Genomic DNA, 12680 nt, shown 5'->3' with positions numbered 1-12680 from the left:
CCTGGTACTACACGTACATTCTTGGGAGGTGGCTGACTTGGCAGATACAAATTGTGAGATGAGATCACATTTCCTAAACGCTGTGGGAACTGAAAATTCAACCTGTGGGTGAGCTTCCTAGTTGAATAAGATTATACATAAATCCATGTTCAGTAAAATATATATTTTTGGATATGTGGATGATATGTATTTCATGGTGAATTTCTATTGGCATATATTGCTATTTTTAATGTCTGTGTGTGTGTGTTTGTGTGTGTGTATGTGTATATATATACACATTCACACACACACACACTCTCCAGATTTTTCAAAATATGAAATATATGTGTCTTATATACACTCTCTATTTTCATTCATGTTCATGTATGTGGATTTATAATCAACTTTTCACAAGATTCTTCTCAGAAACATTCATCCACCTGAAATACATATTTGTTTCCTAGTACTGAAAACTAACTTCACTGAATGATGCATACAAATCCTAATATTTCTACAGTAACTGACACAGTTTGTCATCAATGCAAGTAGATTCCTATGAGACATGATATGTATATTGATGTTCATTTTTATTCAACACTGGTACATTACAATTTCTTCAGTTTATTCACATCATAGGATATATATTTCCTCCACAAGTTAGCAAATTTACAGGCATTTGTTTCACTTACAATCACTTCCTTCTTCAGAACACATGTATTCCTCCATGTTTCTTGACTGGTCTTTTCATGAGACTTCTTTACAAACACATTATTTTCGATTTCCTTTATCCCTTTTGAAGCAAAACTGACACACAGTTCATGATAAACCATAACTGTAATATCACCATTAGAGGTATAACTGGCTGGAATGAATTGTTTTTATATCAAGGAAGCTTTCTTATATATTTATATATTTTCTGATATCAATTCAATCCATTATTTAAAGTGGAACCAGTTATATTATTTATTCACAGTACCCCCAATACTAATTTATACATCTTCAAAATATTGCTCCCAGAAATGGTGGAAGAAATACTCAGGTCACCTGATCTACATATGCATCTTATTGCAGTAATATTCTGGACACAAAATGCAAAAGTCACACTTATGATTGTACCAATGCCTAAATGGAAACTGAACATTAATTACTAAAATCATCCATGTCCAGGTTGCCTATTGCTCTCAAATATCAATCCTATTGGTGCCTACATATTTGTTTCTTCCTTAGATTATATACTCAACCTCAAAACTGTTGAAAATGTCTAATTTTTTCACTCACTTTATACTTTGCCTGATTTTCTAAAGTCTCTATTGATATCTACTTTCCTACATATTTTCCCCAGTTCAACATTGTGACTGACCCTTCACATGTGCTGACATTGACATTCACTCTCTAACTGAAACCCTATTACTAATGAACTTTGGTCCAAATCTTATACTCACTCTTCTTCCGAAACATACTGACTATCTTCCTGATCCTATCGACTATCCCTTTTTGAGTGAATGTTCTCTACTACATTCAATAATCCAAGGATTAAGTTCCTATGCCATTGTATATCGATTTTTCTGAAACATGTATGCAGAACGTATTTCAAAGCTACGTAGCCCAATCAATTGCCCAATGCACTTCTGAGCTTCAAATCTTACCTAGATTTCTGTTTTCATACTTATATTTCACCTCTATATTCCTATAAATATTGCAGTTTCCCAATTCCATTATTCATGCTGCAGAATAATTCCTAACCCAAATCGAACCTGTTATTAACCCTAACCATACACTATTGCCTCAATCGAACATTACAAAAGAGCAGGGACAGAGTTCATCTAAGAATACAGGAATTTAGGGTATTTTCCAACTGTTGAGGACCTCAAAGTTCGATGCAGAAATGATCCCTGTAGAAGATATAGGCAGCTATGAAGGACCTGAGAGAGCCAAAGCCATCTTCCATGGCAAACAACCTGGACATGACGAAGGAATGTGTATGCATCAGCCTCTCTTTTCTAAATGTAGAGAAGATGTACCTAACCAGTCCTGCGTGGAGAGCTGTTCCCAGGTGCCTATTTTGATATACCATTCTAACTATTCAAATTATCACAGGAAGTAGGGGCAGCATCCATCTCATGGGACCCTTGGAAGCAAATGTTAGGACAAAGTTGTTGCCAAGGCAGTCATCTCATTCAGTTCCTGAAGGAAGTGACCTACCTAACTTTCTTGGTGATGGAACTCTCTGAAATTGGGATGCAAGAAGCCAGTCCCTGAAGCCAGTCCCAGTCCCAGTCCCAGTGGGCTCAATTGTTTGCATTTCCCAAGTACAGAGAAAGACCTTCTTGGTACATACTGAGGTGAGGATTGCCAAATGCCAGGGAAGCTCTGAAGAGGGGCCTTTTCTGAGAGAGCAGGTAGTGGCTAACCACTGGCTCCTCACTGCTTCAAAGAGTTGGCCAAGGAGACAAGATCTGAGATAGGACAGTCCATTTTGAGGGGAACATAGTATGGCCCACCAATCAGAGGACACTCCGGATAGTCACAGACCTACTTTTGGGAAGGAGGTGCCTTTGTGGGTGTGGGTGTGAGTTTGTGGTTTTGTCTCATATTCTAAGAATAGGTAGAAAAGGTGGTTGGTTTGGTTTGGAGTCGACTGTTTCTAGTAAGATTTTTGACAATGTGAGTGTTTCTATGTCTGTGTATCCACTGTGTCCGTGGTTTCAGAGATTAGAAAAGAGAATGCATCAATGGAGGTATCCTGTCTAGTAGAGAGCTTCCCAGCATTCATCCTTCCCGATTTATGAATGGAATGTGGCTTGCCATATGGATGGGAAACACCTACTAACTTCCTAAGTTCCTGTTTTCTTCCTAAATTCTGGCCATTCTCCAGAATAGGCTCATGGTTTTTTGTCGAAGACATGTACCACCTCCAAGCTCTGTGACATGGCCATGTTCTTAATAGCTGAAGGGAATGGGAACATCTCAGAAAACTCAGATATCAGTGTTACCAGTAAAGTCTCAGTGGAGAAACCCTACTTTGGTCCATTTGCTTAATTATGGTTCTGTTGCCTTGAATGTCAGGAAGGTCTTTGCCTAAAGGCCACCCCTTTTTGAAGAATGAAGAAACAGTTTTCAAATGGAAATGAATGGTCATCACCTGTGGCTCTTAATTGCTTTGGAAAGGGATGTGTCTTAATCAGACACTAGGCCCTGTTAGAGGCTGTGGCTAAGATTCTCAGCTCCTGATAGACCTAAAGAAGATCCCATGTGTGCATCCAAAACCAAAATGGCAAAAAGATCATTCATTGTGGATGAAGTTTCTTGCCTTCCTCTGTTAGGTTCCTGACCTCCATCAAGTGAGAATAGAGATCCTTTGGGTCAAATGAGTTCTTCAAAGTCCTGCAGAAGTGCCTGGGTTCTCTCATGATGCCAAATCACATAAAGAATCTATACCTGAGAGTCAGTAGGCCTCAAATTAAAGAAGCAGAGCAGTATTAATGGCAGGCCTATTTGATCACTCCTTGTTCACAGGAAGGGTGTCCAGGTCACCCTGACTTTAGACAAATGAAAGGCAAGGGTGCATATTTTGGACACTGTCTTGGGCTGTGCCCCTCATGGAAACCTCCAGCCAGAGTTTATGATGAGTGTCTATATGGATGAAGATGAGGGTTATTTGAGAATGTTTTGGTTTTAATTGTGGTCATTTGTGTGGTGGTTGGAAGAGATGACTGGGTCCACATGGGCTTGAACTAAGGTGTGAATCCCCTCAGAGACTGAGTTCTGGAACTGACCTTATAAAAGTATTGCAATGAATTGTGGTGGGTAGGAGGCCACGCACGAGAGTCGCCCTTGAAACCTGAGATCTACCCCCAGGATGGCTTTCCACAGAGCACTGAGAATCTCAGCAAGGATATCACTTGATTTTTATTCTGAAAAACTTGGCAGCCATAATTAAGAGTCAAAACACACATGGAACTCACATGTAGACCTCAATGGGCCTGGCTTCATGTGACTTTTTGGCCACTCTTTGGGAAGCCTTGTCAGTGAGAGATCCTCAGAGCTTTCATTGATATGAACTTAGTCACCATTTAATGGTTCCTGGATGAATGGAAACCCCAAAGTGCCTCCAACTTTATTCTTGAAAAATGGATAGATAAATACCATGAAATTTTTGAAATTCCCAATGACCCGGTGGCACTGGAGAACCATTGGATGTCATATTGCTGATCATGAGTGCACCAGAACAGTGCCTTGATTGACTGGGTTTCATGAAAATGGTGTAGAACAGAGATGCCAGTAAGTTGGAGCCTGCTGAGTAGTTGGCCTAGAGTAGTGGTGTGCAGATGTGTGATAATACATCTGTGGTGTGGCCATGTGGATCTGTCATTGGCTTCCAAATGGCTTGTGACTTACTTGGTGCAGCCAGCAGACCGTTATATGAAAAGGCATCTTGTTATATGGAGAGGTTTCAGGGCAATGTTCAGAATCAGGTTGCTATGGTAAAGGGAGCAAACAATGTGGGATAGAAAACTAGTGGGTGCATTCTCCTGCAGACCCTGACCCACTACACCTTACAGGACTCCCTCCAGCACTGTGTCCCAGTTGAACTCCTTGTATGTCGTGAAGCAAATACAAAACGCCCAGTGCAGCAGCAAGAAACACAACGAAAATTGGAGGATTACCTAATGGCTTCACAGTCCACACAGGGAGACACTTAGGCCCCAGTGGCCACAGTATAGCTACAAAGAGAGATTTCAGCACTGCTGCCTCGTGTTCATTGGAAAATAAGAAACCATGTCCTCTAGGTCACATAGATGCAGACACAGGTTTGATGGTCTCACTACAAATGAAGCTAAAGCTCCTGACAACAACATATATTTCAAGTGCCCAAACTCAGAGGCAGTTTCACAAGAACTATTTAGGCCTGCAGATCTCCATGTTTGTGGAGTGTTTACACTGTCCCTTACTTTTGGAAACTCCTCTACCACCTCCAAGGTTGTGAACTCCTGAGCATTTTCCAATCCAGATATGTATTCACAGATTTTCTAACTCTTCTCCTCTAATTGTGTCTTACTAGGGGCGAAGGTAATGTAAAGGCATTGTTCTGAATGAGAGTGGGGATATTTTTTGTAGAACATATTTACATTCACATTGGAATCATTTTCCTATTTTCCATTTGAAATGCTGAATCCCTGACACTAACCCATACCCTAGTAGACTCTGACTACTAATACTAATATAATGGAGAAAAATAACCTAAACAAAATAGATATACAAGCAGTTCAGAGGAGGCATGGTGTATAGTTGGACTTGCTTTTCGCATAAAAAATGGTAGGTGTTATAAATCAAGTCATTTTTTAATTGATATAGTTATTCATGTGTTTTTAAAGTTAACAAATATGTGAATTCCTCTCTCCCATGCTATGTAGCCTATTCAGCAGATCTATTTTTATATTCACATATAGAATCCTACCTGGTATCACACGTACATTCTTGTGAGGTGTCTGATTTGGTAGATACAAATTGTGAGAAGTGATCACTCCTCCTAAACCCTGTGAAATCTGAAAATTCATCCTTTTTTGAGCTTTTAGTTGAACAATATTCTCCATAAGTCCATGTTCAATAAAATGAATATTTTTTGATCTGTGGATGATGTATATTTTGTGGTGAATTTCGATTGGTATATATATTTCTACTTTTAAATGTCTCCCTGTGTGTGTGTGTTTGTATATACACACTCTACATTTTTAAAAAAATAAAATATATGTGTCATATTATACCCTCCCTAATTTCATTCATATTCATGTATGTGGATTTATAGTCAACATTTCACTAGATTTTTCTCAGAAATATTCATCTACCTGAAATACGTATTTGTTTCCTAGTACTGAAAACTAACTTCAGTGAATGGTGCATAGAAATCCTAATATTTCTACAATAATTGACCCAGTTTCTCATCAGTGAAAGTACATTCCTATGGGACATGATGGGTATTTTGATGTTCACTCTTATTCACCACTGGTATGTAACTATTTCTTCAGTTTATACACATTATAGGATATATATTTCATCCAAAAGTTGGCAAAATTATAGGCATTTGTTTCACTTTCAATCATTTTCTGCTTCAGTAAACATGTATTCCTCTATGTTTCTTGACTGGTCTTTTCATGAACTTCTTTCCACACACATTATTTTCGAATTCCATAATCACTTTTGAAACAAAACTCACACACCCTTCATGATAAACCATAGCCCTAATATTACCATTAGATGTATAACTGGTTGGAATGAATGATTGTATAACAATATAAGATTTCTTATATATTTTCAGATATCAAATCAATCCATTATTTAAAGTGGAACCAGTTATATTATTTATTCACATTGTGGTCTATTCATGCATTATCTTTATATTCATAGACACAGTGTACACATCTTTGTAAACCCAATACTAATTTATATGTCTTCAAATTAATGCTACCAGAAATGGTGGAAGAAATACTCATGTCACCTGATCTACATATAGAGTTTATCAGAATAATATTCTGGACACAAAAAGAAAAGTTCATCCTTATGTTTGTACCAAAGCCTAATTTAAAGTGAATATGGTTTACTAAAAGCATCCATGTCCAGGTTGCCTAATGCTCTCAAAATCAATCCTATTTGTGACAATATATTTGTTTCTTCCTAAGATTATATATTCAAAGTCAACCCTGTTGAAAATATCTAATCCTATCACTCACTTTATACTTTTCCTGATTTCATAATGTCTCTATTGATATCTGCTTTCCTACATAATTTCCCCAGTTCATCAATGTGACTGACTCTTCACATGTGCTGACATTTACATTCACATTCTAATCAAAACCCTATTGCTAAGAAACTTTTTTCCAAATCCTATACTCACTCTTCTTCCTAAACCTACTGACTATCTTCCTGATCGTACCAATTATATCTTTTTGACTCGATGTTCTCTTCTACATTCAATAATCCAAGGTACATAGTCTTATGCCATTGTATATCAATCTATCTGAGACATCTGTGCAGAACATAATTCAATGCTAAGTATCACAATCAAGGGCCCAATCCCATTCTGGGCTCCAAATCTTACTTAGATTTCTGTTTTCATACATATATTTCACCTATATATACTTATAAATGTTTCAAGTTCCAATATCATTATTTATCCAGCAGAATGATTCCTAACACAAATCGAACATGATATTAACCCTATTCATACATTGTTCCCTCAATCTAACTTTACAGAAGAGCAGGGACAGAGTTGTTTTTACAATACAGGAATGTAGGCGATCTTCAACCTGCTGAGAACCTCAAAGGTCCATTCAGAAATGATCCCTGGAGAAGATGTAGGCAGCTATGAAGGACCTGAGAGAGCAAAAGTCATCTTCCCTGCAAACAACCTGGTCAGGATGAAGGGTTGTTTCTGAATCAGCCTCTCTCTTCTTAATGTATAGAAGATGGACCAAACCAGGCTGGTGTGGAGAGCTGTTCCCGGGTGCCTATGGTTGATATACCATTCTGACTTGTGAAAGTGTCACAGGAAGTAGGGGCCGCCTCCATTTCATGGTTGCCTTGGAAACAACTGTTAGGACAAAGAGTGCTGGGAGCCATTAGCCAAGTAGGTATGACAATTTCCTTGCCAGCGTACCCCATGTTGCTTAGTGGAAGAACTCCTGGAAATAGGCCATTTTGCAGTGACATTGCATCTAAGGTGACCTCGCTCAAGGACCAGGACAGATCTGGGTTTAGGTTGTTCCCGGTTTAGGGTAATCTGGGTTTAAGGCGTACTGGTTTAGGACTATCCGGGTTTAGGTTGGTTCCAGGTTTAAGGTTATTCCTGCTGGGAATACCCCATATCCTGCTGCCTGAGTTCCCCTTGAGTTCTCACAGGATTCAGACAGTATTTTTGGGAGACAGAAGCCCAGTGGGGGTGGATTTGGGCAGAGAACATGGATTTCCCCAGAACGTGGTTTTAGACGGCTGGTGTGAGTTCAAAAATAAAGAGTTGCTGTTTGAATCCACAAGCTGTGTGGTGGCTCGTGATTTTTTGCCCAGCTAGACTGTGGCATCTGGTGGCCCGTATGGGAAACGTCTGAAACTTGGAGGTAAGTGAAATTGCTCGCCCCTGAGGGAAGGCGAGAGAAAGGGTGATCAATTCAAAAAACAATGTGTTCCTGTTTTGATTTATTTTGTTTTTGTTTCAAGCTGCCTATTCCTAGAAATTTCTCAGGCAAACTGGGAAAAATGGTTGGCTAAAGGTTTGAAGTTTGTCAGCCCTGAGGAAGAGAAAACGATTTTTTATTCCGTTTTTGTTTCATTCAGATTTGGTTTTGTTTTATTTTATCTTATTTGGTTGCGTTATCTTTAGAGTAGATTAGAAATTAGTAAAAAACAAACCGAAAAGATGTTAAGTAAATTGTTAGATGTTCAGACCATGGAGAAAGATATTTTAGATCAAGCAAAAGAGAAGGTCTCTCGAGCTAGTCAGATAGTGGAAGAAAATTTAAAGGAAAAGGGGTTGTTACGAAAAAGGCCACAACAGGAGGCTGTTACTAACTCCGTTTTATCACCAGAGGGCATAACTCAACCAACAGCCCCACTGATGGAGACAGCTGAGTGGCCCTCAAACCCCGTAGTTGATAAATGGGATCCTGAGACAGGACCTCAAAGATTAGCATGCCCTGTACTTGAACAGGTAGGAGGGCAGTGAATTTATCGTGCTTTAGGTTTTAAAACAGTGAAGAAGTTAAAGGAGGTTGTAACAACCTATGATCCCCAAGCTCCCTTCACGGTAAGCATGGTCAAGTCCATTACTAATTTGGACATGACACCAGCAGATTGGGCTAGCATGTGTAAATCTGTACTAAATGGAGGATAATATTTGTTATGGAAAGTTGACAATGAGGAATCTTGTGCAGAGACAGCAAGGCAAAATACAGCAGCCGGTTACCCTCAAAGAAATCTAGATATGCTGTTAGAAAAAGGAACTTATGAGGGTCAACAGCAGCAAATTGAATATGCTCCTGCTATATATGCACAAATAGCTACAGACGCAGCTAGGGCATGGAAGACTTTAGAAGGACATGGAGATTTACAAGGTCAGCTATCTAAGGTAATACAGAGAGCTAATGAACCTTACGCTGACTTTGTAGATAGGCTAATTCAAATGGCTGCCAAAATTTTTGGGGATACAAAACAAGCAATGCCATTAATAAAACAACTGGCTTATGACCAAGCAAATTGTTGCTACAGAGAGGTTATTAGACCATGGAGACATGAAGATTTAAACACATATATTAAATTATGTAGAGATATTAATGAACAAGGGCAAGTCTTGGCAGCTACAGTACAATAGGCTTTAGATGCCAGGCCTAAAACATGCTACAATTGTGAACAAACAGGACACTTTAAAAGGAATTGCCCCATAGGAGGAGGGTTTAACAAAAGTAGGTACCAAAGAAATAGAATACCTGGTATTTGCCCACGATGCCGTAGAGGGAGACATTGGCCTAATGAATGCCGTTCTCAAACCACCATTGAGGGTACTCCCTTATCAAAAAATGGATATTGTGGAGAAAGGCATCAGGCTCCATTGCCAAAAACTGACAGGGGGGCCCAATGCTCTGGGGCCCACAACCACAAATCTACGGGGCAGTGGAGGAACCCAGCAACACCATCAGAGTAGTGCCCAGGACACATTGTCTATTAAATCCCTCATCAGACAAACCCGAGGGAGCGCAGGGTTGGACATCTGTTCCTCCGCCAGATCAGTACTAACTCCAGAGATGGGAGTTCAAATCATTCCCACAGAAGTAAAAGGACCTCCTCCCCAAGTAATTGTAGGCTAATTATTGGGACGTAGATCATCTACATTAAAAAGACTTTTGATAAGTCCTGGGGTAATTGATTCCGATTATGTAGGTGAAATAAATATTATAGCTAGTTTTCTAAGAGGTATATCAGTAATTTCACCTGGAGATAGAATAGCACAGTTCTTAATAATACCCAGCCTACATAATAAATTTCCTAGTCATAGTGTAGAAAGAGGTTCCAGGAGATTAGGCTCCACAGGTGTAGATTGGGCTATGTTGTCTTTAAATTTAGATGTTCGTCCAATGCTTAAACTAAATATTCAAAGACATGAGTTTAATGGGCTACTGGACACAGGTGCTGACCTTAGCATCATATCTCGTCAAGAATGGCCAAATATTGGCCATTGCAACAAGCCACTCAAACGCTTCAAGGCGTAGGAGTGGCGTCTAATCCCCATAGAAGTTCTATGATATTAGATTGAAAGGATCCTGAAAGATGTGAAGGAACTATACAGCCATATGTATTAGATCATTTTCCTATAAATTTATGGGGACAAGATGACCTAGATCAATTAGGTTTGTCGTTAACAAATAACATCAATCCTAATTCGCCCACTACTAGGGCTAGACAAGGCTTTAGGAAAGAAAAAATATTAGGAAAACAAGGGCAATGTATAGCAACACCAATACAAATAGATCAAGGAACAGATAGACATGGGTTGCATTTTCAGAAAGGGCCACTGAGACAATCAAAATTAGTTGGAAATCAGAAAGACCAGTGTGGGTTTCTCTGTGGCCCCTGACTAAAAAAAAAGATACAAGTACCCCATGATCTGGTCAAACAACAGTTAGCGGAAGGACATATACAACCCTCCATATCTCCCCATAATACTCATATTTTTGTCATCAAAAAGAAATCTGGTAAATGGAGATTATTGCAAGATTTAAGAGCCATTAATAATGAAATGGTTATTATGGGACCCGCTCAATGAGGGATTCCTCAATTACCTGCTTTGCCAAAAACCTGGCATGTTTTAGCTATAGATATTACAGATTGTTTTCTTTTCAATTCCAATTCATCCCGAGGATAGTCCACGTTTTGCATTTACTATCCCTGCATTAAATCATGAAGGTCCTGATCAGAGATATGAATGGAAAGTACTTCCTCAAGGGATGGGTAACAGTCCATCTATGTGTCAAATATATGTTAACAAAGCAATCCAGCCACTTAGAAATCAAAATCCTAAACTACAAATATTTCACTATATGGATGATGCATTATTGGCACATAAAGATAAAAACATATTGCTGGAATGTTATGCCACACTTACAAACTTATTAAAAAATTATAATCTAGAGATAGCAATAGATAAAGTACAATTAAATTTTCCAATTAATTATTTAGGAGTTCTATTATCCTCAACCATAGTCCGTCCACCAAAAATTTAAATACGAGTAGATCAACTCAAATCACTTAATGACTTTCAAAAGTTATTGGGAGACATGAATTGGATAAAGCCTTATCTAGGTATACCAACAGGAGAGTTGGGAAGTTTATTTGAAATTCTAAAGGTCCATCAGATCCAAATTCACCCAGCGTGTTAACTCCTAAAGCAAGAAAGGCATTAAAAATTATTGAAACATATATGGAAAATATGCATTTGGATAGAATTGATATAAGTTTGCTTTGTTATTTATTGTACTACCAACAAAAAATATTCCTACAGGAGTATTTTGGCAAGAAGGTCCATTATTTTGGATACATTTATCTTATTCTCCTAACACTATTCTTACTAAGTATCCTGTGGCTGTAGGACAATTAACACTCAAAGAATAAAAGAAGCGAAGAGAGTGTTTGGAATTTCTCCCAATAAAATTATTACTCAATATACTATGGATCAAATTGATGAGTTAGCTAATGAGTTAACTACTTGGGCAATAATCATGTGTAAATCTAATGTTACATTTGATAATCATTTACCATCTAATCCTTTGTTGTCTTTTTGGTCTAAGCATCCTATAGTATTTCCTAAAATTACAAGAAAAATATATTCACTGATGGGTCTAATAATGGTACAGCAGCAGTAGTTACCCCAGATCAAACTTTTACGTTTTTAGTACCCAAACAATCAGCTCAAAAGGTAGAGCTTGATGCAGTTTTACAAGCTTTTGTGATGTTTAAAGATTCTGTATTTAATTTTGTTTCTGATAGTCAGTATGTAGTTAATGCTATAGTATCTCTTAAACATGCTGGTAGGTTTTCCCCTTCTTCTACTGTTTTCTCTTTGTTTTCCACTATACAAAGTCTAATCTGGGACAGAAAAGATCCATTCTTTATAGGACATATTAAGGCACATACAGGATTGCCTGGAGCCCTTAGTTTAGACAATGATTTAGCAGATAAATCTACACATGACATACATATTTTCTCTAAATTTGAAGAAGCTACAAATTTTCAAAAAAGGTTTTATGTTAATGCTAATACTTTACAAAAGTGTTTTAAAATAACTAAGGAACAAGCCAGACATATAATAAAACAATGTCAAAATTGTGTGACATTGTTACCACAAGTTAATCTTGGAGTCAATCCTAGAGAACTGATACCTAATCATATTTTTCAGATGGAACGTCACAAACTTGCCAAATTTGAATAATTAAAATATTTACACGTTACAGTTGATACTTCTTCTGGATTTTTGATGGGCTCCCTTCATGCTGGAAAAAAAATAAAGATGCTATAGCTCATTGCTTAGAAAATTTTGCCACTGTGGGCGTTTCTAAACAGTTAAAAACAGATAATGGTCCTGGCTATACCTCTATCTCTTTTAAACAATTTTGCTCATCATTTGGCATTAGTCATATAACAGGAATCCCATACAATCC

The sequence above is a fragment of the Callospermophilus lateralis genome, chromosome 16 (genome assembly GCF_048772815.1).
Source record: "Callospermophilus lateralis isolate mCalLat2 chromosome 16, mCalLat2.hap1, whole genome shotgun sequence".
NCBI lineage: Eukaryota > Metazoa > Chordata > Mammalia > Rodentia > Sciuridae > Callospermophilus > Callospermophilus lateralis.
Note: the sequence above shows the minus strand (reverse complement) of the source record.